At 41.2% G+C, this 27,715-nt stretch overlaps 1 long non-coding RNA gene across 1 annotated transcript; it reads right to left on the bottom strand.

Moving 5' to 3' along the window:
- Positions 1-889: 889 nt before the first annotated feature.
- LOC143847460 (uncharacterized) lies at positions 890-8,069 on the bottom strand. The gene is made up of 5 exons (XR_013235051.1): positions 7,749-8,069; positions 7,534-7,623; positions 5,274-5,347; positions 1,451-1,560; positions 890-1,357 (listed from the first exon to the last, which is right to left on the bottom strand). It is a non-coding gene; the product is annotated as an uncharacterized LOC143847460 (long non-coding RNA).
- Positions 8,070-27,715: the final 19,646 nt, after the last annotated feature.

Genomic DNA, 27,715 nt, shown 5'->3' on the forward strand with positions numbered 1-27,715 from the left:
GATCATCCTATTGAAATGTGTTTTTGGGCTATGACCCTAACATCGGAAATACATTGCACCCCATAAACCATTTTCATTGGGGTGCAATGTATTTACGATGTGGCCTAGGATCATCCTATTGAAATGAGTTTTTGGGCTATGACCCTAACATTGTAAATACATTCACTACAAGAAAAGGAACATTAAAAACGTCGGTGATACTATTTATACCGGCGTTTATGAACGTCGTTATAAATAAAAATCAAACGTTGCTATTAAGGTAATCGCCGACGCTTTAAGAAACCGTCGGTGTATATAATATTACACCGACGGTCACGACCGTCGTTAAATCCCCAGTGGTTTTTGGATACGTATATTTACAGTCATTTTTGGAGTGTTGGTAAGTACACCGACGGTTACTGACCATTGGTGAATATGCTATTCAGCGACGTTTTTGGAGCGTCGGTGATAAGACTGACACTCACAAAACGTCGTTGAATAGGATATGGCTTTACTTTCATTGTTGAAATCACCGACGGTCCTGACCGTCGGTAAATATAGATAAATTTTTTAAAAAAAAATCCCTTTATTTTGAATGTCCATCAAATGGAGATACAACCTGTAACATGTACATAGGGATTTAAGCAATGACAAGTACCTGTTAAGAATAATATGACAAATAAAGAAATCCGAAACCAAATTAGAGGGCAAGAAGTTTTAAAATACTACACATCTTCCCAGCATTATCATAAATTATAAATGGGATTTGCTAGCGTCCATCGCATTAGGCATTTCGCGGATGGCCTGTTGCATTTGAGAGCAGCCACCTCGTGAATGCAGACAAAATCTGCTGAAAAGAAAGCCGCTGTGGCTGCTTTCAAATGCAACAAGCCATCCACGAAATGCCTTTGCGATGGACGCTAGCAAATCCCATTATAAATATTGCTTTTTCCATTAAAAAGTTGTAACAAGTACTAAACCTCTATAATATAACAATTATGCTGGTTTAACATCCTCTCACTTGTGCAGTGAAAAGATGATAAATCAAGCATCTTCTGTGGAAATCATGCACAAACGAAGTGCCAAGCTCCATCTCGCTTTTATGAGGGGCACCGGCCCCTGTATTTTTCCCACACCCACCTTGCTAAATTGGTGTTTCTGGACCAGTATAGTTTGTGGGGAAATCTCTGTAGCTCCTTATTTTTAATAAGTTGTTCCACCGTTTAAAAAAAAACATGTAGCTAAGGGAAGCCTGCCATACCATATCACTAAATTAATAACCAAAGAAGAAAAGACATCCGATGCCACTTACAAAAGGCGTTGGACCATAAGCAGCCAGTACCCCACCAAAGTATGGATCAGCATATGGTATGTGAGCCTGTATAAAAGGAAGGGAAGTATTAATGCCCAAAGGAATACATATATGCCATAGAGTCGTAAAAATCAATCCCAACTCATGGTGTGAACATACAATCGATTGGCTAAAATCAACGTGTGGAGGAGGAACAAGAATATGATGATTTGCCAGAGATAAAACTGATTTCATGTGTTCAGCTCGCCTCCCATTAGTCTCATCATATCCTGAGAAAGATAAGAACAATAACGCATCAGAGTTTCATGTCAGCCTAGTAATATAGAAAGGGAACGGACCACAGTATTTCATGAAGAAACCCAAGATAAATATTCCCCAAAATCTATCATCAGCCGTTCAGAAACGGTTTAATAAAGAGAGTAATGCCACTACCAAAAAAAGGGTGTGCAAAGGCCAAATATCCTTTACCTAATACATCTATATAATTCTTAAATCTAACAATGGTAGAACTATAGCCGTTACCATCTCAGTAGAAAAGTATAAAGCAAGTGTCTTTTTTGGAAAGAAGGTAGTTGTATTCCACACATATAACAGAACAGAGAAACAAAAGTAGCAATGCAATATCAGGACAAGTTGTCCTCACCCAAAAACAAAGACACAGAAAACCGATCTTTACACAATAGGGAAACTAACCGAGCTTTACACAATAGGGCAACTATCACTGATAATTAACACTGAGCGCAATATTGCATCATTTGCTAAGATGTCCACCTCGCCATTTGCCGATCTGAATTGATGGTGAAGAGAAGGCTTAATCACTTTGCAATGATATACAATTTCAAGGATTATAGGAGCAAGATGCCAAAGGCATTTGTTGTCAAGAATTCTCTTTCGATATGGGCTCCTTCATCGTCACGGTATGAACGGTCTGTTATTCATAAGACTGGAAATGAAAATCTAGAAATGGAGAAACACAGACAAGATGAGAGGAAGGAAGAATGATTAATGAAATTCAACCCTCTCAACACTACCACTTCTTTTTCAAACTGAAGATGGTTGAGATTCTCACACTTCTCTCTCTCTTTTTCCCACACTGATTAACTGACACCTATTGTACAGTTAGAGCCATATGTTTTGATATTGACACCTCTTGTCCTCTCCTGGTAGTGAGATCCCCCAGCAGCTGTTCAGTCTTAGCCTACAAGAATGCAACCTTGTATATGGATAATTGATGTTTTGATTTATCTAATAAGATGTCCAAAGCGCAAATGTAGCAAACTGGTGAATAAAACAAGGGAAGATGAGATATTAGTGAAGTCCTTTTCGCAATAACATCAACGAAAATTGATCTATATCTTCTCCCTTTCTTTATAATCCATCAATGGCTTCACTTTCGCATTTTATAAAGCTCTTCCAAGAAAAGGGAACAAGACATGAAGGGTTCCTTCCCTAGCACATATTCTCCTTTGGCTATTGTTAGTCGCAATTGCCTTTCATGCCGGAGCTCCAGCAGATGAGTCGTACCACCACGAGCCAGAGCTGCCCCTTTTTTTTTGAATGGTTCCAAAGCTGCCACCTCATTCCGGCCAAACCACCTCAACAGTTGACATCACCATTGCATGTGAAGCCCCCACCACCTCATCATGTGACCCACCAACTTTGCACAAGAAGCAACCACCTCACCACCCACTGCCCACTCACAGGCACCCCCCACAACAAGGGCAGTACCCACCACCGTCACAGATTTATACCTCACCACAACAAGGGCATCCACCACTTCCCGCCATTACCCAACACCTTATCAGGAGCAGTCACCACCTGGGTACCTACCACCTTCTTAGCAGTACCCGCCACCGCAACAAGGTCCAGCCACCATCTTATCGTCAGTACCCAGTTACAGAAAAGCGAAATGGGATTAGGCATCTCACAGCTGTCAGCTAGCTAGGGCACAACAGAGCCCGAGATAGGGCAAGATATTGATTTTATGACCAAAGTGTTGTGGACTGGCGCAGGAAAATAGTACTATTCATTGTGAAACCCATGTTGTCAAGGTTTTCATTGCTGAGAAATTGGGTGGGGACGAAGGTTTTGCGATGAGTTTTGGTTCATGGTAGACAAAAAAAAAGCTTTAGGGAATTTTTGACATTTCAGAAAAAAGGAAATTAAGTACATGAAAAGGGGTGGAAATGGTGGTAAAGGCATATCATTGCACAAAAGATATACACAATGAATGTGAGGAAGAGGGTGACACGACAAGGAATCACTCTCTTGATATGGTATCCTCTTAATAGAAATTCCATAGGTATGAAAACTAGTGCAAATGGTTGGTTATTAACATAAAATATAGGGATAACATGGGGGGGATGGGAAATTGGCAGATTAGGTAGAGGTCGGGGCTCAGGAGCATGGAAATCTGTTCCATTATTTTTTACCTTTCGTTGACTGGATCGGGTAGAGTGTCTTGAAGATGAGAAGAGGGTGGGATTTTGGAGTGACATTTGGTTAGTTGAGGGTCTAATGTCTCACGTTCATTCGAGCCTCTATAGGATTGCAAGAAACAAAGATGCTAGACTCAAGATGTGCAACTTTCTACAATTTTCATGGCTAAATCTTTCTAAAGATCTTAGTCTACAGTTGTTTCCTTCCCGTGGTACAGAGATAGGAGGTCATCAGTACCTTCTCACATCAATTTTTTTGTTGGACAGTCATGTTGAAAATATTTAAATATCAACATGTTGAATAGACCATTCAAAATGTAGTGACACATATTATAGCAAAGAATACAAGTTTTGCAAATAAATATTCAGTCATTAAGTGGAAAGGTTGGGGACAGAATGTTAGTAAAAATACACATCCTAAAAAGCATACAACAGAATTGAACCATTCACTTATCATACAATGCCCAAGATAGGTTTTCATAACGGTTCAATAAAGATCTCATCAAGGAGTGCAGAGCATCAACAAGAATGTCGGTGATACAAAATGAAATCACAAACAGATTTTTCAAGCCTACTTATGGCCAAATCGTTTGTGCTTTGATTTGATTAATTACTTAAGTTGATTTTATATTGCCTTCCTTGTGGGGTTTGTGCTGTTAATAGGACAAATACGGAGAAGAGATCTTGGAGTGGGCGAATAATTTTACTGCTTCATCTAGGTAGAAAGTGGGAGTCACAATCGATTCTCGAAATCTAAAACAGGGCCTTAGTATATAGTAGAAAGTCAAGTGTGAGTTTTTGTATTGCACGACCATTGGGTACAAAAGACTAGGCAAATTTCAATGGAAACCATAGATGCTCAAAAAACAAAAAAAGGACGGCAGCAAGTGTAATTTGTGGAATGAATAGACCTATTTGAACGTAGGACAGTTTTATCATTCAACATAAGGTTAAATTTTGGAAATATACAAGAGTTTTATCCAAAATGCTACTATTATGCATAACCTGCAAATTACAGAGCAATGTATGATTTGCCTTTGAACAATTAACATACATGTAAACAGTACGACACATGTTGATCAAGGGCCTAATAGGGATTATCCTAATCATTTCATCATTGAGTTGCAAATGGGAATTTTAAAGTTAAAAAATGAATAGCAGTTCGCATCCAACATGTAAAGGTCTATTTATCAAACATGCTTTATGTAGGTAAGAGAAGCTGCTTTTCACCTCATACTACAAGAGAGAAGAAACAAAGCCCAGCTCCTACTGACCAAAGAATTGATAGGGTAATACTAAATACACCCAACTGAAAATACAAGGGATCTAGAACACAACTTCAACGATAGGATCAGTTTGTATTTTAACATGAATTGTGGGCAGACTTTAATTTGATCCCCCCCACCCAAAATCTTTTAACATGAATTGTGAGCAGACTTTAATTTGATCTAAAAGTAGTTGATCTAAATGTATATAACAAATTGGTTGATCTAAAAGTAGTTGTCATGTACAAAAACGACCATGACTCGGTGCATCTCTATTACCATGCTCCATTCATGTATAGGAGTGCTTGATGTCGAGGCTTTCCCAGTGCAAAGGCAGGTTGAACAACCTCTGCCTGTCAAAGAAATGCAGATAGTGGAGACAGATTAGATTAGTGACAAACACAACAAATGATGGTGAAAACCCTTCTTTTAAATGTAAGTGAAATTTTTTTCTTTCTTTGAACTTTTACATCTATCAAATATGCAAGCATGATTAAGGCTTAGAAATTGGAATACAGAGTCTTCACATGCCCATTCATCCAAGTTAACAGAAAGGTATTTAACTATCTTTATCTATTTGTTAACCAAAAAGTACTTATAGAAATGGCTGAATTCCGCTGACAATTAAATTTCGGGAGCTGAACTAGCAGGTTCAATGGCTATATTGAGATAGGAAGCTGATTTTTCATTTGAATTTTTATACCATTATCAGTTAACTATGCTCAGGAACCCTTTCCAATCCGTGAACATGGTTGTATCAAGTTTAGAGGCTGATGACGATTTTCATTCATCTAAGAGGAGTGTTCTGGTATCATAGAGTTACAAGGTCACACGCATTCAAAGAGGGATTCCATTTAGTATTCAATATGGCAAAATGATATAGCAACCACCTTGTTTAGTGTTCATCATGAGAAGCTAAAACTAAAAATGCAGAGAAAACACAAAAGTAGTTATTCCTAATCACAGATTACATGTCCTATAAAGACTGCTAATCACAACTCAATTAACTTGAACGAGGGGCTGATCGATTGCCTCATGGCATCCAACACCAGTTGGGGACAGTCAAAAGCTGGGCGACTTGGAGCCAAATTCCCATGTGTGGTGTGGAGCTCTATAATGAGATCCTCATGAGATATGTATAAGGGTTCAACTGCTTACTTAGGCAAATAAGAAGGTCTGAGTTTGAAATCACTTGCTACAGAAGCATGGATCTCATTTGGATCTAAGAAAGTACTGCAATGTGCAACTGAGAAACATGTATGATAGGGAGGCTCATTCCCCTAGTCACAAAAGGGAGTCTCCTCTACATGTAAATTAATATCGCCACCCCCCATTACATATTGAGCTAAGCAAGCAAAGTTGGGAGATGTCAAAACAAAGAGTGTTTCTCTTTTAGTTGGAAGATAAAAATGCTTACACCTATGCTTGCAATGAACCACATTTTCCTCCTAAAGAATCTATTGTGTACTTTAGAGGTCTGCTTAGCATACTTGCTATCTTTTCCTGTCCTAATTGATCTTGAAACTTATCTCTTTGGAGAAAGCTCTAATTGGTCACTAAAAATCCATTTTCTTTCCAGCATATGAAGCCTTAGTGATAGGAAAATACAGGGTACATACATGCTGCTATTTTAAGGGCAGACTCTCCATTCCCCAATTCTAGAATCTCATCTATGAATACGCATACGACTGTGTTATGGACATGCTTTGAATATCCATATGACTGCTACATTTTCTATTTTAAATAACAGAGAGCTCCTTCAAGGCTATTTTAATTTGTGGGAGTTCCCCCTTCACCATCACACATTCCCATTCTTCATCACTATGAAGAATTTGTAGGCTATGCAAATCACAAACAAACAGGGTGTCTAGCAACCATGCTAGATAATAACATGCTAAAATCTTGAAATTGTGGTAGAAATAACATGCTAAAATATGCTAAAATAACATCATACCAAGAACATGCTAAAGACAATACCACAAACAGAAGTTTTAGGATGCAAGCACAAAAGCCTTAAAATTACATTCAAACATCATAAATCAAAACAATATTCAAATTCAGAAAATACATTGACCTAATAGATTATCCCTTGCTTAAAGATGAGCATGAAATATGAATATAGCAATATTCTCAAAAGTTAAAAAAACTTGACTCTTAGAATAAAGAGGGGAAAATCTAAAACAATTAATACCTAAATGGTCTTAGTTGTCACTACATTGCATATCAATTTCAGATCATGGAACAGAGTTCCTAAAATCTATACAAATCCCATGATTTATTAAGATACTAAATACCTAAATGAGGGAGTCCCTGCAATTTGAAGCCTTGTTTTCTTTTCATAACACATATCATTCTCTACAACATTAAACTAAAAGGGAACAAGACAAAATAGCACATGAAACCCCATCGACAAATCCCTAAAAAAATTGCAGAGATCAGCAAAAAAAACCCTAAATCGATATTAGCTTCACTGTTAATAGCCTTTTTAGATGGAAAAATACAAGGTTTTAGCTTCTTCATCTAGCAGGGTTCAACATACCTCAAATAAAATCCCCAAATCTTCAATGACAACAGCAAATACCATGAATAGGACTTAAATGGTCTTTTCCCTCCTTGCAAGAACAGTGACCTAAATCAGGAGATTTTGCATTTAAAATCCTTGCAAACAACAAGGTCTGGTATGGGGAAAACGAGGGAAAAATAAACCTCTATATATTTGTGAAGAAAATAGCAGAAACTAAAATTAAAGCCTACCTTTTTTCCTTCTCCTTCTGCTTCTTTCTCTTCTTCTTCTTCTTCTTCCTCCGTTCTGAACAAAAACGGAGATTATAGGGTTCCTTTATGCTCTAAAGCAGCAAAAGACAAAGTTATAGGGGTAGAAACTAAGCAAAACCCAAATATTTAGAGAAGAAATTGGATTTTTAGAGCTCTTTTCGATCGGCTTTTTAGGGCAGAGACGTTTTTTTGGTCGAGGGTTTTATCTGTTCGTGGGTCGTCGAAGTGATTTTTGACTAATTAAGAAGCCCACTCACCGACATTCTAAAAATAGCGCCATTGATTATTATAATCACCCACGCTCGTGAATGTCGGTAAAACCTAACCTTATTAACCCATTAGTTAGCGACGTTTTAACTGTAATACGTCGGTATATAAACACATTTAGTGACGTTCTACAAACGTCGGTGCATAATTGAGGCAAAATTTTTGGGCGGGAGAAGTTAGTGGGGCGGGAATAACCATTCACCATCATTCTTTATACAGACGTCGGTGTATATCGACTATTAGGGACACTCTTTTGAAACGCTGGTAAGAAAATGTCGCTAATAGCAACTTTTCTTGTAGTGATTGCACCCCAAAAACAATTTTCATTGGGGTGCAGTGTATTTACGATGTGGCCCATCAAATGGACAGCTTGGAGCATCCTATGGTAAGTTATACAGTGCTTTTAAAAAAATAATTTGAACTATACGGGCTTACACCATATTATAACTGATATATTTTGAGCGTATCAGTGGAGATTTTATATGGTGTGTATGCGTGAATTCCATATTTCTTCTGGGTCCCACTTCAGAGGATGATCGAACCGTTCATTTGTGGGCTACAAATCCACAATGTCATAGGAGATTTTTAGTTCGCTGGAGAGAGAGAGAGAGAGAGAGAGAGAGAGAGAGAGAGAGAGAGAGAGGTATTAATTGCAAGAGTCAATTTCTGACAATTACAATTTTGGACAATTTTGTACACAGATTATTCGAAGTTGAAAAAAACGCTATGTTCTCATCCCAGAGAGAGAGAGAGAGAGAGAGATATATATATATATATATATATATATATATATATATATATATATATATATATATATACTAATTGCAAGAGTCAATTTCTGACAATTACAATTTTGGACAATTTTGTACACATATTATTTGAAGTTGAAAAAAACGCTATGTTCTCATCCCAGAGAGAGAGAGAGATTAATTACAAGAGTCAATTTCTGACAATTACAATTTTGGACAATTTTGTACACAGATTATTCGAAGTTGAAAAAAACGCTATGTTCTCATCCGAGAGAGAGAGAGAGAGAGAGAGAGAGAGAGAGAGAGAGAGAGAAGTATTAATTGCAAGAGTCAATTTCTGACAATTACAATTTTGGACAATTTTGTACACAGATTATTCGAAGTTGAAAAAACGCCTATGTTCTCATCCTAGAGAGAGAGAGAGAGAGGTATTAATTGCAAGAGTCAATTTCTGACAATTACAATTTTGAACAGTTTTGTACACAGATTATTCGAAGTTGAAAACAACGCTATGTTCTCATCCCAGAGAGAGAGAGAGAGAGAGAGAGAGAGAGAGAGAGAGGTATTAATTGCAAGAGTCAATTTCTGACAATTACAATTTTGGACACAGATTATTCAATGTTGAAAAAAACACTATGTTCTCATCCCCTCACTTTGTCCATACTTATATAGATCCTGAGAAATTGAGAATTTTTCAATTTTGAGGGGGGGGCAAGTGCCCCCCTCGCCCCCATCTGGCTCCGTCCCTGATTATAGTGCACCAACTATACTTCTAGTGCATAGGATCACGAAATTGATTGGATATTATAGCGCAACCAAAAAATCTCATCATCCTTTGAGTGAACCAATCTGGAACATTAGACCAACAGACGATCCAATTGGACCAATTAACCAATTTGTTTATAACAATCGATTTCAAGGCCATTGATCTTACAATTAAAACCATTTGACAATATATGATCTCCATATACTTAGATGGTGTCCCCACAAGATAGACATCCAAGCCATCTACCTGTAATAACAACATAAGATCATCGACAAAATATGATGACCTCATGCTAGCTTAATCGAGCCGCGAGAGACAGAGTGAACAACATGCAAAACATTTTTTCATCGATTGTCACATCGATTAGATGACCTTCCTATCTCTGTATTCAATTTCGTCTTTGATTCTTGCTTTTTATTCACTTCATGTATGCGTGTGGATAAAACGTAATCAAGTCCACTTGGTGGCTTGTCTAAGAATGTATCCTGGGCGGATGAATGTAATCAAGTCCACCTGATTCCAGTTGAGCACAAGGATATTGGTGAAGAAGATAATCCAAAACTTGAGGAATCAAATGAATCTTGGCAGTAAGTTCACAAGAAAAATTGGCCAAAACGCTCACAAAGAGCCCAACATACTCCTTCCAAATCAGCTGATTATGTAATTCACAAGTATTGAGCATTTTAATATCTTAGGCTTAGTGTTTGTCGCTCGTACGTGCTGAGCCTTGGTTCTCTCTCTAGCATGTTCCGAGTTAGGGTTGGTTTTGTACTTTTTGTATCATCTTTCTTTTTATCTAATAAATTAGTAGGGGTCCCTGCTAAACCCGTGTACCCATCAAAAAAAGGTGGATAAGAGCCCACATAACATTGACGATTGATTCTCCACAAAAGTTTGTCCATGTGTCCACCCTCTCTCTAGAGGTTGGGCCTACATAGCATTGCCTACCTGCTCTTTATGGGACACTATATTTTAAGGTAAATGATATCGGCACTCCAATGTTTTGATATCACGCTCTACTAACTTGTCTTTTAGTATTTGAAAGGCTGTCAACAGGTTATTACAGTTCTCAAAAAGCTCTCACAAGCCCATTAAATAGTAAAAGACAAGCAAGGAGAGCGTGGATATCAAAACATTGGAGTGCTGATATCATTTCCCAATTTAATAAAGCTGTGGAAACTGGCAAACAAACACTGTCTACATTGTATCTCTCAAACGAGATAACAAGGTTGGATGCTTTAAAGCTAAAGGCGACCACCAGTGGTCCAGTGGGTCAGACTTTCCTAGTCTAACCACTAAGCGTTCATGTCTGAGGGTCTGACCATAATTTTTCCTCTACCAAAAAGTTAAGATTTGAGTATCGAGGGTGTGTTTGATTTCTGAACAGTGGGGTCCACCAGCTATATACATTTAATGAACCATATATACATTTAGAGAGAAATAAATATGATACGTGACCATACTTTTGGGCGATGATAAATTCGCACCCACTGTAGGATAATTCGCACCCCTCTATATTGGAGGGCATTTGGGAGCAGACTTTAACACCTTTTAATGATTAAAGTGGTGCGAATTATCCTCCAAGGGGTGCGAATTTATCATTGCCCGTACTTTTCCTGTACCAAAATGTTAAGATTTGAGCATCAAGGATGTGTTTGATTTCTGTACAATGGGGCCCACTAGCTTAACGAATACTTTGCATTTGCAAGGATGTGTTTGATTTCTGTACAGTGAGGTCCACCAGCTTAATTAATACTCTTACTCTGCATTTGCGTCCTTTAATGAAGGAAAATGTTATTAGCACTACCATATTTTGATGATCGCACTCCTCACTTTATTAGAAAGTACAGTATGGCCCGTACCATAGCATGATCCAAACCGTCCATTAGATGGGCACAGCCTAAATAGGTTGTGCCCCAAAAATAATTTCCGTAGGTTGATCCTAACCCTCCGATCTATAGAGAGTTAAGATCAACCCTCTAAGATTCAGTCCCTCTATAGATCGGAGGCCCGGTTAGAATCAACCTATGGAAATGATTTTTGGGGCACAACCTATTTAGGTTGTGGCCCATCTAATGGACGGTTTGGATCATCCTTTGGTGCGGGCCGTATCTTACTTTTTAGGTTACACTCTCGGCTCCACTCTCCAAAAGGACGCTGAAATGGAACTGTTGGGGGTAAAATCGGTATATTCGGCACCGAACCTCAAACCCTTCTCCATTACTCAACTGGATCGACACAGTCCCCGCAGCAACACTCGGTAATGAACCTTGATTGGACCTCCTTGATACTCCTCCTTTGAACGGTACCGAACTACCAAGGGAACCAAACACAATCGTGGAAATCTCGCCCCCAAATAGAAAATCCGGACGGCCGGTACGCTTAAGGCGCGACTTTCGAATTCGAAACATCTCGCCTAAATCACCATCCCCGATCTTCGCCCATAATCATCGGAGATCGTATCTCCTATCAAGCTCCTCGTGGATTGAATCAAGGATATGATTGATGTCTCCACGATCTTATTCTCCCACCATCACGCCCCACGTGGGCAAAATCAAAGGCACGATTGATATCTCCAAGATCGTGGATCTCCACCGCTATAAAAAGGGGACTACGCACTCAAGCAAAGGGATATAAAAACTCACCCTCTCTTCTTCTCACGTCTAGTAACTTAACCTAGCTCTCTCCCATTCCCCGTCTATTGTCTGTGATTACACGTCTCTGACTTGAGTGTCGAAGTGGCCGTCCGGAGCCACAACTCTGGGCCCGCTGACGCTTTTTCTGTGATCGCAGGATTATAGGTCTTGCGAAGTTAGTTCGTGCAGTTAGATTTTGGGCGTCATCAGATTTTCACCATCCGTGAGACTCGACATGCCAAAGTCGTAAGCTACCTCCCAAATCAACGGTGGAATGGTTACGAGAAGCCAAGCCAGCCAACGAGACCACGAACCGCCAGAAGAGATTGAGGAGATGGTCACCTCCGGCGACACTCCAGTGACAATGACCGCCTTCAATCAATTCACACAGCAAATTGGAACTGTTGTGGTCGCCCTACAACAAGTTATCCAAAGGATCCCTCTCCAACCGGCGGCACCACCTCCGCCCGTGAATGCACCGGACGAAAGACTTCGCCCCGTCGAGAATCTAGAAGAGTAAGGATCCTCAGAAGGGCGAAACCCTCGGAGTCAGAGACCCCCTCATCGTCAACAAGGGTCTGCTTCCATCACCAGCCCACCACCCGAACATCGCCGTGATGTTCGGTATCGAAGGGGTGACAACTCAAGGATGGAACCAACAAACCTTGCCCATCGAAATGAGAGCCAGGTACCTCGGCAAATAAGGAGCCCAGTGAAAAATGTCCAAGCAAGAGAAAACCCGGCCATCATGGCTGAACTTCAGCATCAGATAAGAGAACTTTCAGCAGCAAATGAAGACACCATGTGATCCGGACCTCCTGGCAGAGTGGGATAGCGAGATTGCTTCTCCGTTCACTCTGAGAGTCGCCAATGCCGTCGTCACCACAAACTCGGACATGCCTCGGTTGGATCTCTACGATGGGACATCGGATCCTCTTGAGTTCCTCCGAACCTACCGCCGTGCAATGGTGATCCGAAACGCTTCAGACGCAACGATGTGCAAAGCCTTTTCTGCCTACCTGAAGAAAGATGCTAGCAATTGGTTCAGTCGATTATGGCCCAACTCCATTGAATCGTTTCACGAACTGGGAAAGGAGTTCGTCGCTTATTTCATCAACAGCCGGCCCCGAAAGAAACCAGCCAACGCTCTCCTAGCTCTACGACAGGGAAAGGATGAAACTCTGCGGAGATTTGTTGGTCGGTTTCGAATGGAACTCCACCAAATTAGTGAACCAAACTTCGATATGGTTCGCCCAGCGTTCCACCACGCCATCCGAGATAGAGACATGAAAGTCGCGTTAAATGTGAATCCTCCCCGCGATATCCAAGACCTCTTGGCCACGACGGACAATTACATCAATAATGAGGAATCATTTGCCATGGAAAGGAAATTGGAAACCACTCGGGGCGCCGAAAAGCGAAAGGACGACTCTAGGACACCATCAAGTCATAAGCAAGCAAGACACAACGACCGTCAAAACCGTCGCACACCAAATCCCCAGTTTAATAGGGTCGACTACACCCCCTGAACAACACTATCTCGAATATCCTGTACGAAATCCGTGGCAAAGAACCCATAAACTGGCCCGAGAAAATGAGAAACTCGGAAAAGGTAAGGCTTCCAACAAGTACTGTCGTTTTCACCAAGACCATGGACACACCACCGATAATTGTTACCATCTGAAGAATGAAATTGAAAGGCTCGTCGGACTAGGAAAGATCGACCGTCATCTCCAGAATCCGCCAAGGAGCCATCAGCGACCCCGATCCGAAGTTCATCGACCTGACGAACGTCATCGCTCACCGAATCACCAAGCAGAAAGCAATTGACACAGAGCCCCAGATCAGGAGGAGGCACCAAAAGTCATCAGAAACATCGACACCATTTATGGAGGCCTGGCGTCCGGAGGACCAACTGACGAAGAACGCGCCCTTTATGCAGGACAAGTGAACTCCATAGAAAATCCCGCAAAGAAGCCAAAGACTGGACCAAGTACCAATGCACCTATCACCTTCACCGAAGCGGATTACGGGACCATAGATCGACAACATGATGACGTCGTAGTAGTTCGGCTTAACATCGCCAACTGTAGCATGGGGCGAATCTTGGTAGACACAGGGAGCTCAGTCAATGTCCTCCATCAGAACGCCTTCGCTGAAATGGGCATCAACAATGATAGGCTGGAGCCTGTTAATTGATCCATCTTCGGATTCTCCGGAGGGGAGGTCAAGGTACGTGGCAAAATCAAACTCCCAGTAACATTCGGCACCCATCCAAACCAGCGGACCATCATGCAGATCTTCGTGATAGTTCATGTCCCTTCATCCTACAATGGGATCATTGGGAGGCCAGCTCTAAGTGAACTGGGGCCAGTGGTCTCCACTGCCCACTTGAAAATAAAGTTTCCCACCAAGCTCAGTGTCGGAGAGGTTATCGGCGACCAAGAGAAAGCCCGCGAGTGCTACGCCGCCTTGTTGAAAAAGAAAAAGGCCGCCAAAGAAACCTTCTCCATAGGCGGTACTATAGACACTCCCATTTTGCTCCGCTTTAATCAACAAAGAAGTTAGTGTTCTCCTAGCGGTTTTTCAGTGTTTTCTCTTTCTATGTCCGTTTCTTATATTATCTCGATCTTTTCGGTCAATTCCACCGCGTTTTCCATCTTTTTCAGCAAAGTGTTGAGAAAAAGTGTTCATGAGGTTCCGAATGAGAGGAGTTTGTACGAATTTCGTGGCCTTACAATTGTGATTCGGGTTGAACAAGTGAGCCAACATAATTGTCGATTAGAAAAAGTTCAAATTTCAAGAGAGTTTTGGTCTTGTCTGAGCCTACCAATAATAAATTCTGAAAATTATTCTAGGGGAATTCGGCCACTTAAGTGGGACTCATTCTTGATAATCATTAAATCTTATTGGAATCCGGCAAATACAAGTGGGGCCACTCACTGATCTTATTATCACATCAAGAGTTGGACATTAGAGAGAATAAAATTGAATAAAATTAATTCATTTCGTGTGGTCACAAAGGTTTGGAAAATCGAAATTTTGAAGGAATAGTTGATCGGCAAGGTAGTGGGGCCCACTATACATTTAGTGTTTATCATATTAGGTTGATCCGAACCATTCTTGAAACTGATTTTTGAAGCTGTGGATCGTCAAATTGATGGTTGAGATTATTCTAATTAGAATTAATTTTGTGGCACAACTAATTTGTAATATGGCCCATCCAATGGACAGTAAGAATCATCCCATGAAATTGATTTCGAGGAGGCACAACCCATTTATGGAAAGCTCACCAAATGGACAGTTTAGATCATCCTATGGAGTAGACCCCATTCATTTTTTGAAAACTATGATGCAAGATGGAAATTCGGTCAAATTGAGATGGGCCTACGAATGCTATCTCATGTGCTAATCCAGGAGGAGCTTGGCCAATATTCAATTTGGTCGTACCATTTGTTTTGCCCATTAGTAGAAGCAAGGACTCCATAAAATATCAATGCTTAGTGTGCATGTTATGAGGTAAGCATCAACTTTTGGAATTTTAAGGGAAAAACATATACATGCATGGGAATGAGTGGGTCCCGCCAAAGCTACAAAAGTTCTATTCGCTGGTTTAGATGAGTTGTTTGGAATAAAAATTTCTTGTTTTTTTAAGGGGGTGTTTTTTTATATGATAATGATTCCAAGCCATGAGTAGTTTCTATAAAGAGACAAATAGGGATGATGTTGTTATTTTCTATTCACCTTTGGGATGACACATGGTGCATTATAATTAGATACTCCAATGGTGAGGGCTGTTGCCATTCTAAGCATAAAAATAAGGAAACAGGTTGGTGCGAATTTTGGTAATTGGTAGCTACTATGGTAGCAAAAGAGATCTTATTTCAAGAATAATGTTCGTTTAATTATAAAATACGTGGAGGACAAATTTTGGAGAGCAAAATTATATTGGTTTCCTTTTGGAGAGCTCTCGGATCCGGTAATGGGAGAATGTGAAGATCTTAATGGTTGTCTATGATGGAATATGCCATATGGTGAAAAGAGAAAATGGTAGCCTTGGAAAATCATATTTTTTTAGCAAGCATGATTTAGGAAAACGTGAAACTGTTTTGGAAGTTGCTAAATATTTTTTTATCTTTTTTGGCAACAAAAGGAAGAAGAGCCAAGGCAAATGGGAGGACACTATAGATGGAGACCAGATTGCTCTCTTAAAGGAGGTTTGAATTTTTTTTTGAGAGGATTCATTGTTTCACTCTTTTCTACACATTATTCTTTCACTCCCAATCTTAGTTCCCTCTTGGTAGCACTCTCTAATACAAAGAAATTTTGTCCATCCCTTTTGGAGGAGTGGGCCATCTCTCTTAAAAGTTCTCGATTGAAGAACAATCAGAGTTCTCCATCTCTTCTTCAATACCTTCTTCAATAGACGTCGATATTGCGTAATCATCGGGGATTTTCTAGCGTATAAAAGGGTGCGGCAAAGCGTATACCTCGGATTTACGCACCCTAGAGACAAGGAGCGCGATCAACGGTAGGTTCCTCCACTTTTATAATATCAAAAGTAGAAAAGCATGCTTAGGGCCACTTCTTCTTTGTTTTATTCATGATTTTCGTAAAAGCTACCATGCATGATTTTGATGGGTCAGTTCATTTAATTATCAATTTGGTAAAGAAAGGAACCGTTATATGAGAAAATTTGGCGTTTAACCGATTGGGATATCTAATGGCTTTTGAATCGTGTTTACAAAGTGAGTGTTTTAAAATCAAGGGTTTTTTGTGAAGCTATGTTTTCTGAGTTTTAATGTGGTTAAAATAGCACCAAAAATCTAAACATTCCGGTAGATTTCATTTGTTTTGATGGCTCAAAAATTCGTTTTAATAATACCTGGAAATAGGATTTTGATAGTTCTAAACATCGTTCATATAACAAAACAATTCAAAACTGATTGAAATTTGGTCCACAGTAGATTTTTAGTGTTTAGATATCATACGGAAATTTTCAAAAGATTTGGACTTTATTTATTATTTTTACTGGAATTGTTTTGATAAAATCATTGGTTTTCATGTATATTAAGGATATATCATTAAACGAACTCCTTAAAAGTTGAAATTTGGTAGCCAAATGAACTGCCTAGTCAGAATCATATTGTAAATTTCTCGGAAATCTTGGGCATATTTTAATATTTTATATTGATTTTTAATTGCTCTGACCAGAACATTAATATATCTGTTAAAAATAGATAATTATCGAAATAATGTCTGAATGTTTTATCATAATTTTCTATTTGTCCGAGAATAGTCTAGTAAAAGTTTGGTTAGATTTGGAATTAATTTGCTATATTTGTTAGTGTAATGTCATCAATCTGACCCGAAAATGGAAAATCAATTAAAAATCGAATTTCACTTTTTAAAATCATGAAAAATTAAAGCAGAATATATTTTCCAAGAATACATCATATCCTAAAATTTCTGGAACAGATAACTTAATTAGCTATAGGCTTCTTTCTAAAATCATTAATCTGATCCAATTGTGATAAATTCATTTAAAAATCCAAATTGATTTAAAGCACCTTGAAAATTTTCGGAGATCTCTAATTTTTTATAATGTATTCAATCACTAAGCTATCCGAAATAGAAATCTTAGGAGTAATAGATTTCCTTTGTAAAATAACATGCTAAGATAATTTAGATGTCGAGATAGTAACCATAATCGTATACTAATTGCGATTGATCTAACATAATTGGAGTGGGTAAATTATAGTATGTTATTGGCTCCGAGGTCCACTGTCCACGAAAATCCTGAGAAATATGCCAGACAATAATATACTATAACTTACGTGCTAAATTATACGAGGGTCGAAAGCACGATTCCATTCCATGGTTGCGATTCAAGGCTGAAACTTGCGAACCATAGAGCCTTTGGTATTCCTTAGATGTTTAGGAATTAAAAATCCTTGAAATAAAAAATCGTCAAAGTTCAACAAGTTGAATTAACTCACTCCATGTCTTCGGAACCGTTGGATTGCAGTTTCCATCTTAAGAACCATTAGAGCCCCACTTAGGAACACTTGCGTCATGTCGTGTCCTATATTTTAGGGAGTCCTAGAGTTAGGAGTCCAGCCTCATCACGACCGTTTGTTACGGATAGCAACCGTGCCATAGATCTAGTTACACTAGTCACCTCACTTTTCTCATAGGACAAGCCTAGTTACCTAGGATGTAGGTTCACCTGCATGAGTCTAATGAGTGTCTTGCACTTAGATAGGACCATATAGCATCTTAGATGAAGTCCTAGGGTAATAAAATCTTCAACTTGAATTAAATAACTTCTCTAAAAACTGTTGAAACAGTCAATCCAGTCTAGATCGGTGTCTTAGATGAGTTAGGCATAAATAGCTTAGCTTAGGTGCATCGAACTACGTCGACTCTGATCCCGGTGAGGCTTGGGTACGTAAGAAGCTTGGATGTTGGATGGCATACCAATCACGAGTCGGATCCACACATAAGTGGTGGGGTTTTGTACATTAATCTTTAAATTAAAAGTAATTAAATCACTTAGGACTTTCTATGAAATTAGAATTTTAGGAGAACTTTCACTTAGATTGAATTCAAACAAATTAAGAAAATCAAGATACACATTTAGGAATTACATTGAAATTAGATCTTAGGATGCATGTCACATAGTTCACACATTAATATAGAGTTAAATGAGCTATTTAAAAGAAATTCAAAAGAATTAACTTTTGGAATTGAAGACCGATTATCGGGCAGGAATGGTGCATGTGGTGGTAACTCCTCATACCTTCCTTTCTCGCAACCAGGTAACGAGTCTAGATTTCTGGTCAATTATGGGTCCTAGATCCCTCATCTAGGTGGCGACTCTGTCACTCTCTTTTGCGTGGAATTCGGATTGCCTTAGTGATCCCAAGTTCACGGAAAAGATGAATTAAATCATACCTTGTTAGGCTCGGCGGCTTACCCCTGCCCTTATGGGTACTGGGTTGCACGTTTGTTTGCACCCTATGGCTTGGTTGCTGCATGCTTGGTTGGGTAGTTAAAATCATTAATAAAAAACACACACCATTCGCGTGGGTACGAGAGACCAAGAGAGAGTGTAGCGCCTCGTGCGCGCTGCAACCCTCTCGCTGGATCGGGTCCCACAGGTACTGACCCTTGAGTTGAAGTAAAGCAAGGAGAACCGCTTGAAGAACTCACGAAAGTTCCTCTGTTCCCCGGTACCGAGGATCAAACCGTCCAAATAGGTTCTCTCCTGTCAGGTAAACTTAGAACCGAACTTGTCAATTTCTTAAAAGCCAAGTCGGATGTCTTCGCCTGGTCTGCCTCCGACATGCAGGGGATCCCCTCGGACGTTGCGGTCCATAAACTAAATGTGGACCCAAACTCCAAGACAGTCAAACAGAAAAAATGAAGCTTCGCCGCCGAAAGACAAAAGCACATCAGAGAAGAAATAGATAAGCTTCTAGACGCCAAGTTCGTCAGAGAAATTCGCTACCCGGAGTGGCTCGCCAACGTAGTAATGGTTAAAAAATCCAATGGAAAGTGGCGAATCTGCATTGATTTCACAGACCTCAACAAAGCATGCCCCAAAGATTGTTACCCGCTATCGAGGATCGATCACCTCATTGACTCCACCGTTGGGCATGAGATGCTGAGTTTCATGGATGCCTTTTTCGGATACAACCAGATTCAGATGTACGGTCCCGATATTCCAAAAACCTCCTTCGTCACCGACCAAGGATTGTTTTGCTACAAAGTCATGCCATTCGGCCTCAAGAATGCAGGTGCCACATACCAGCGACTGGTCAACAAAATATTTGCCGAGCAAATCGGGAGGAACATGGAAGTATACGTTGATGACATGCTCGTTAAGAGCCTCAAAGCGCCGGACCACATTGCCGATCTTAAAGAAGCCTTCAACTTACTCCGGCGAAACCGAATGAAGCTGAACCCCGCCAAGTGCGCTTTCTGGGTTACCTCCGGAAAGTTCCTAGGCTTCATGGTTAGTCAGCGAGGAATCGAAGCTAATCCCGAAAAAATAAAGGCGCTTTTAGAAATGACGGCACCCAGAGAAGTCAGAGATGTTCAGAGGCTCACTGGCAGAGTTGCAACCCTCGGCAGATTTATGTCTAAGTCTGCTGAGAGATGTCTACCCTTCTTTAAGACCCTCCGAACTGTGAAAGATTTCCAATGGACAGAAGAGTGTCAAGCCGCCTTCGATCAGCTAAAAGCATATCTCCAAGAGCTTCCCCTGCTCTCCAAACCAGTACCAGGGGAAAGCTTGTACTTGTACCTAGCAGTTGGGTCTTCCGCAGTAAGTTCGGTACTCGTTCAGCAAGAAGGAAAAATGGAGCAACCTATTTACTATGTTAGTAGAGTGCTCCATGACGCCGAAATTCGATACTAAGAAATTGAAAAATTCGCCTTCGCTGTCGTTATATCAGCAAGAAAACTCCATCTGTATTTCCAAGCTCATCCTATCACCATACTCACCGACCAACCTCTCCGAAAGATACTGCAGAAGCCCGACACCTCTGGACGTCTGATTAATTAGGCGGTCGAGTTGGGTGAATTCGACATCCAAATAAAACTTCGTCCAGCGATCAAATCTCAGTCGCTGGCAGATTTTATTGTAGACTGTACGGTGCCAAAGAAGGAGTCAGAAGAGCCGAACCTCCCAGCCGAAGAATCGACCCCGACCCAGCGAAGCCATAATCCACTGTGGATGTTATATGTGGACGGCTCCTCTAATGCTGGAGGCAACGGTGCCGGCCTAGTCATAACGGGGCCGGACAATTTTATTGCTGAGTACGCCCTGCGCCTAGATTTCAAAAGCATCTAATAACGAGGCGGAATATGAAGCCCTAATCGCGGGAATAGCTCTCGCTGCCGAATTACAAGTCAACCGAATCAGAGTCCATAGTGACTCACAGTTGGTAGTCAACCAGGTGAACGGCTTTAGCGAGGCTAAAGAGGAGCGGATGATCAAATACCCAGAAAAGGTAAGAAGAGGAATCTCCGTCCCTTTGAAGAATTTCAAATAGTACAAGTCCCCCAAACCTTGAATGCCCGAGCCGATGCTCTTTCCAAGATGGCCTCCTCCGGAATGTTCGAGCAGGGAAACATCTACACCGAGATCCTCCATCAGCCTAGCGTTGAAAGAGAAGAACTCCTACAACTCAACGAGGAACCTAGCTGGATGGACCCCACAATACAATACTTGAAAGACGGTATCATACCCCCGGACAGAAAAGAAGCTCGATGCCTAGCAGCAAGGGCCGCCCATTATATTCTCGACGGACAGAAACTATATAAACGCTCCTTTTCCTGGCCCTTGTTGAAATGCCTCCAACCCTCCACCGCGGAGCTCGCCATGAGAGAAGTCCATGAAGGAATCTGTGGCGACCATTCGGGCGGGAAGGTATTGGCTCACAAGATCCTCCGCCGAGGTTTTTTCTGGCCGACCCTTCAGAAAGACACTTCTGATTTTGTCAGAAAATGCGAACAATGCCAGAAGTTCGCTACCGTGCCCCGTCTCCCCGCAGTTCCCTACAAACCCATCTCCAACCCAGTCCCGTTTGCAATGTGGGGAATGGATTTGTTAGAACCTTTTCCTAACTCAACCAGGGGACACCGAATAATGTATGTCGCCATTGGCTATTTCACCAAATGGGTCGAAGCCAAGGCAGTAAAGAAGATTACTTCCAAAGAAACGGAAAACTTCTTTTATCACGATATCATATGCAGGTTCGGCATTCCACGGATCCTCGTGACCGACAACGGAACCCAATTTGCGAGTCGAAGGTTCAAAGACTTTTGCGGAAAACTCGCTATCGATCAACGGTTCACCTCAGTAGGTCATCCGCAAGCTAATGGACAGGTAGAAGTAACTAATTGAACTCTTCTGGAAGGGTTAAAGAAACGTGTTGAGAACACCCAAGGCTCGTGGGCAGAGGAACTACCAAATCTCCTTTGGGCCTATCGAACTACTCCCAGAACCGCGACAGGAGAGTCGTCGTTCAGCCTCGCCTTTGGAGTAGATGCGGTGATACCCGTTGAGATTGGAGCCCATTCCCCGAGGCTCGAAGCATACAATGAAAGGACCAATCCCAACCACCTAAGGAGTAGCCTCGACCTCATTGAAGAAACTAGAGAAAAGGCTCGAGTCAGGATGACCGCGTACTAGCACAGGGTCGCCCAATACTACAATTCCAGAATAAAGGAAAGAGCGGCAAGGATGGGCGACTTGGTACTACGGCGGTCTGAAGTCTCCGACCCTCGCAATTTCGGAAAGTTGGCTCCCACTTGGGAAGGACCCTACCGTGTTTCTCGCACCCTCCAGCCAGGGTCATACCAGTTGGAAGACTTGGGGGGCAACCCCATTCCCCGCACTTGGCACCTTTCGAATTTGAAGAAATTCTACCCGTAGGCAAAAATGTAATTCATTTTTATCTTTTCATTTATTTTCAATAAGTCTGCGTGTTTGTTCTTTGTCATTGTGATATTACAGACATGTAAACATCTCCCACAAGTAATGAAGTCTCCTTTGCAATTATCTATCTCCGAAAACGGTTACTCCCTAAGCATTTAATGAATCTCCACGTCGAAGCGAGCTACGAACGAAGGATAAAAGGTGTGACCCATAAACCGAAGCCCCAAGAGGCTCGGTAGAGCGTCCATCTACTTCAAGGTGCGACCCATAAACCGACGCCCCCAAGAGGCTCGGTAGAGCGTCCACCTACTTAAAAAGTGTGACCCATAAACCGACACCCCAAGAGGCTCGGTAGAGCATCCACCCACTTAAAAAGTGTGACCCATAAACCGACACCCCAAGAGGCTCGGTAGAGCGTCCACCCACTTAAAAAGTGTGACCCATAAACCAACGCCCCAAGAGGCTCGGTAGAGCGTCCACCCACTTAAAAAGTGTGACCCATAAACCGACGCCCCAAGAGGATCGGTAGAGTGTCCACCTACTTAAAAAGTGTGACCCATAAACCGACGCCCCAAGAGGCTCGGTAGAGCGTCCATCTACTTAAAAGGTATGACCCATAAACCGACGCCCCAAGAGGCTCGGTAGAGCGTCCATCTACTTAAAAGGTATGACCCATAAATCGATGCCCCAGGAGGCTCGGTAAAGAGCCTATCTACTTCAAGGGAAAGTTAAGCATTCTACGAGGATCGACAAAAAAGTCATCACCGCCAATGAAAGATAAAAGTGTTTTAAGTGCATCTCCAAGAAAAGTAAGAGCATCTTAAAGTACAGCAAAGCCACTTCGAAGGACACACCCCTTCCATCCACAACAAAATAAGGTTAAGTTTTTACAGAACTAGATTACAAAAGGCAGAGATAAAATTTCAAGGGACCTGTCCCTGAGTTTCCTTCTCCAAAGTTTCCTCGGTAGAAGGCACCACAATACCAAGGACCGATGATTCTATCCCAGGAGACGTAACCGCGAGATTTGCCTCATTGACTTCAGTCGCCTCGGAATCCTCTCCCTCGGAAAGCTCAGTCCCTGGGGGTCCCTCCAGTCTTTCAATTGAAAAAGTAGAATCTATGGCCTTGATTTGGCTTCGACAGTCAACGAAACCTTTCGCCTCAAACTCCAGAACGTGGAGCGCCATATCTGTTTGATACTCCTGAGATTGACGGAATTCGGAGATCGCCCGAGACCGAACCTCCTCCTCTCGCTCAGTGACCTTGTCCCGCGCCTTCTCCAGTTCAGCACGAATCTCCTTTTCACGAACAAGTTCGTCTTTGATCTTTTGGAGCTCAGCCTCGGCATTCGCCCAAACGTTCGTCAGGGAATCCTCAAACACCTTCTGGTCATTCGCATGAGCCTCCACTTGATTCTTCATCTCCTTGGAAGCGTGAGCATAAAGAGAGTGATACTTTTCCATGCGCCGCGAGGCATGAGAGCAAATATCTGACAGCTACAGGCAAAAAGAGAAAAAGTAAATGTTTGCAGGAACCGAAGGACATTCAGAAAAGTAAAAATAAAATACGCACCTTCTTTGCCACAACGACCATGTCCCGGCCTACGGCAGAGTGCGAACTTCTCTCCAAATTCGCCAAGTCTCTCGATAGAACACTCGTCATTGCCATTTCTACAGCCACCCTCGGGTTGCGAAAGGCGGAATCTTCAATACCCACTTTCCAGCTAGGGTCGAAATAAGATCCCTGTTGGGTCGCCTGATCCTTCAGAAGAGTCCCCAGCTTTAAATAAGCCTGGGTTCCCTCGCAATCCTCGACGGGCAAAAACTCCTCGCTCACAACTTGGCCTTTTCCTTTACCCCCTCTTCGGTCGACTTACCCTTTTTCTGGGGCTCTTCTCCAACATTTCTACCTGGCGCTTCACGGCTCTGTCCTGTTTTTGCCGAGCCACTTCCTCGGCGTTCAATCTCCTCGCCACCTCCATTGCCGAGGCAGAAATATTGGCGCCCGAACCTTGTGCCTCCATTTCTGCGATAAAACCAGGAAATCAGTCACAACACAATAGAAGGAAAGCGAACAGAAATACGAAAAGGAAGATCGGAGAAGAGAATCACCAGACTGACTCTAGTCAGCACTTGTTTCGTATTCCTCCCCCTCGCTCTGAGCCTCGTCCTCCGAGTCTAGCACGGCGTTGCTCAAACCAAACTTCACCAATTCATGTTCAGATTTGAAATCCCGAACGTTGAACCTCTCCTTCCCTACATCCACACCCCTACCCACGACATCGTTGAAAATTAATTGACTCAAAGTCTCTAAAGAAAACTACAACCCCATCTTCTCCCCATTGGGCTCTCTCCAATCAAAGGGGAATCGCCATCCGGCCGTTTGAGGTGGTTTTATAAAAAAAAACTCATTCTTCCACCGTTTAATGGAAGAGGGAGCTCCGCCCATGATCATCAGCGTCCGCCGCTGAGACACGTCTTCCCAATCCCCTTTCATCTTTATAAGGAAACACTTCCTGATAACATCCAATGACAGTGGGGCCCTCACCATTTTACTTTTCACTATGTACGCTAGAAGACCCCTTCACCCATTTGGAAAAATCTGGGACGGTGCTAGACTGAAAAAGTCAAAAAAGTCTATCAAAATTGGGTGGAGAGGGAAACGGACTCCCGCTTCAATAACCTCCTTATAGAAGGCCGTCTCTCCCTTCGCGCTACTACTACACGCCCGTTCATTAGGGCTGGGAAGCCGGACCTCATAATCGTTCGGAATGTGATACTTCTCCCTCAGATGATCAAGGTCCGAAGGTTGAAGAACACCTATCGAACCCATGGCTACTTCAGGACGATATGCCACGCCATGGGGCGTCCGAGGCTTATGAAACTCCACTGATTCCTGAACCACAACTCTAATCTGGACGTCCATCGGTAATTACTGGTGTGTCACTGTAGACACCCCCATTTTGCTAGGCTTTAAAAAGCAAAAGATTTGGTAGTATCATCAATTTTTATATCCGTATTCAGCATTAGATTAGGCATCCATGCATTTTAGGGTAGATTTCATTTCATTATGAGAGTTTTGAAGTTGATTCGCAATCCTGAAGGTCTCTAGGGGGTTCCTTTGGCCTCTGAAAGATGAAAGTTCAAGTTTCCAAGCAAATGAAAAAACCTGCTATTTTTAGAATTTTCAGGGTTTCCCTCATTTTTGCATATTTTGCACTGCAGGGGTATTTTGGTCATTCCCGATGTGTCTCGTTTGACCCCCGAGTTATATTTGAGAAATCTTGAGTGATTTTACAAATTTTGAAAAAGCTGCTATTTTTAGAAACTCATGGGGCTTCCACATTTTCATCATCTTATAGATATTTCAATCATTTCTCATATGTCCAAAACCATCTCGAGGGTACGACTGAAGGATTATGAGTAATTTCGTAAGCTTTGGGAAACCTGCTAAATTTAGATCTCTCAAGATTATCTCTTAATCTTGCATTTCGGGGGTATTTTAGACATTTTCAAACATATCATATTTGGTCCCTAAGTTGTGTCTAAGAAATCTTGAGTCCGTTCGTAAATTTTCAAAAATCTGCTATTTTTAGAATTTCTCAGGGTTTTCCCTAGTCTCGCCAAAATTCTAGCACCTTGGGGTAATTTGGTCTTTTCCTGTGTAATTCTTTTGATCCCCGAAATATGTCTGAGAGATTATGAATGATTTCCTGAATTTTGGAAAACCTGCTAAATTTAGAATTTTTCAGGAATTTCGCTTAATTTGGAAATTTTAAGTGTTGAGGGCATTTTGGGTATTTTCAGGGGATACCAAATGATTCTGTTTAATATTGCTCACCGAAAGGACCCAATTTTAAAAGTTTCTATTTTTGAAGTTTGACCACAAAGACTTTCCATTTTTAATTTTTTCCTTTAGGGGTGAACCAATCTGAGGGTATTTTGGTCGCATTTGGATGTCTAACAGTCAAGTAGGGGCATTTTGGTCCGAAAAGTTATTTCCCAAAAAAGATGGTCTGATCATGTGTGAGGGATGCACCATAAATGTCAAATGGGTTGGGTCCATATATAGAATGTTGAATTTAGAAAGATTTTATTGATTTTTTACGGAAAAACCCGAAACCCGTGTAAAATGGCTCATTGGGCTAAAGCCCGCAAAGATGGAGCTCATATGGGTTCACCCATATGGGTCAACTACCATGGTGGGCGACCCATATGGGTCAACCACTATGGTGGGCGGCCCACATGGTTGAGCCACATGAGTTGAGCACCCACCTTGATGATGTCACAATGGTGACATCATATTTGTTAAAAGAAAAATAAAAAGAATAAAAAATAAAAAGAAGGAAAGAAGGAAAAGATGAATGATTGCTTAAAAAGGTTTTCTTCCAAAGAAGCAATGTGGAATGAGAATAACATGTCTTCATTGACAAGAAATTAAGATTGGAATCAAATCCAATTTGGAAACAAGAAAGAAAGAAAGCAAGAGGGGAAAATTAGAAACAAGCCAAAAATGGAGCTCTCACATTGGAAATTGCTATTTCTCTCTTAACCCTAACTTTTTTTTTATATAAAAATCAAAGCAAACAATCCAGAAAAAGAGGAAAAAAATCCAAATTTGTCCATTTTCTCTCAGCTCCCAAGAAAAAAAAAATTCTTTTCTCCCTTGAAGTGTGATCTCTCTGTCAAGTGTTCTTCAAAAAAGGAATTCTTGAATTCCTTCTTCTTCTCCAAGGCATCATACAATCAAGAATTATTGGAGTGTTATTTGGGTCTTCTTCATCATAAAAAAGGGTGCGACAAAGCGTATACCTCGGATCTATGCACCCTAAAGACAAGGAGCGCGATCAATGAAGTGGAAATAAATAAAAAAAGCAAAGAAAGAAAGGGAAGAAATGACGCATGATCGAGCGTCGGCGAGATTTTTCAAAATTTTCGGCTTTTGGATTCGGCGAGGATCTCCATCACAGGTAGGTGCACTATTCTCAAATTTTTTCAGGATTATTTGGTATTCTTTATATATTTTTGCATGGTTTTTAGCATTTAATTGAATTTAATTTGATATTATAAGTGTGT

This window comes from Tasmannia lanceolata, unplaced genomic scaffold (genome assembly GCF_043159265.1).
Source record: "Tasmannia lanceolata isolate RefF3 unplaced genomic scaffold, GAP_Taslan_0.1 ptg000015l, whole genome shotgun sequence".
NCBI classification, from domain to species: Eukaryota; Viridiplantae; Streptophyta; class Magnoliopsida; order Canellales; family Winteraceae; genus Tasmannia; species Tasmannia lanceolata.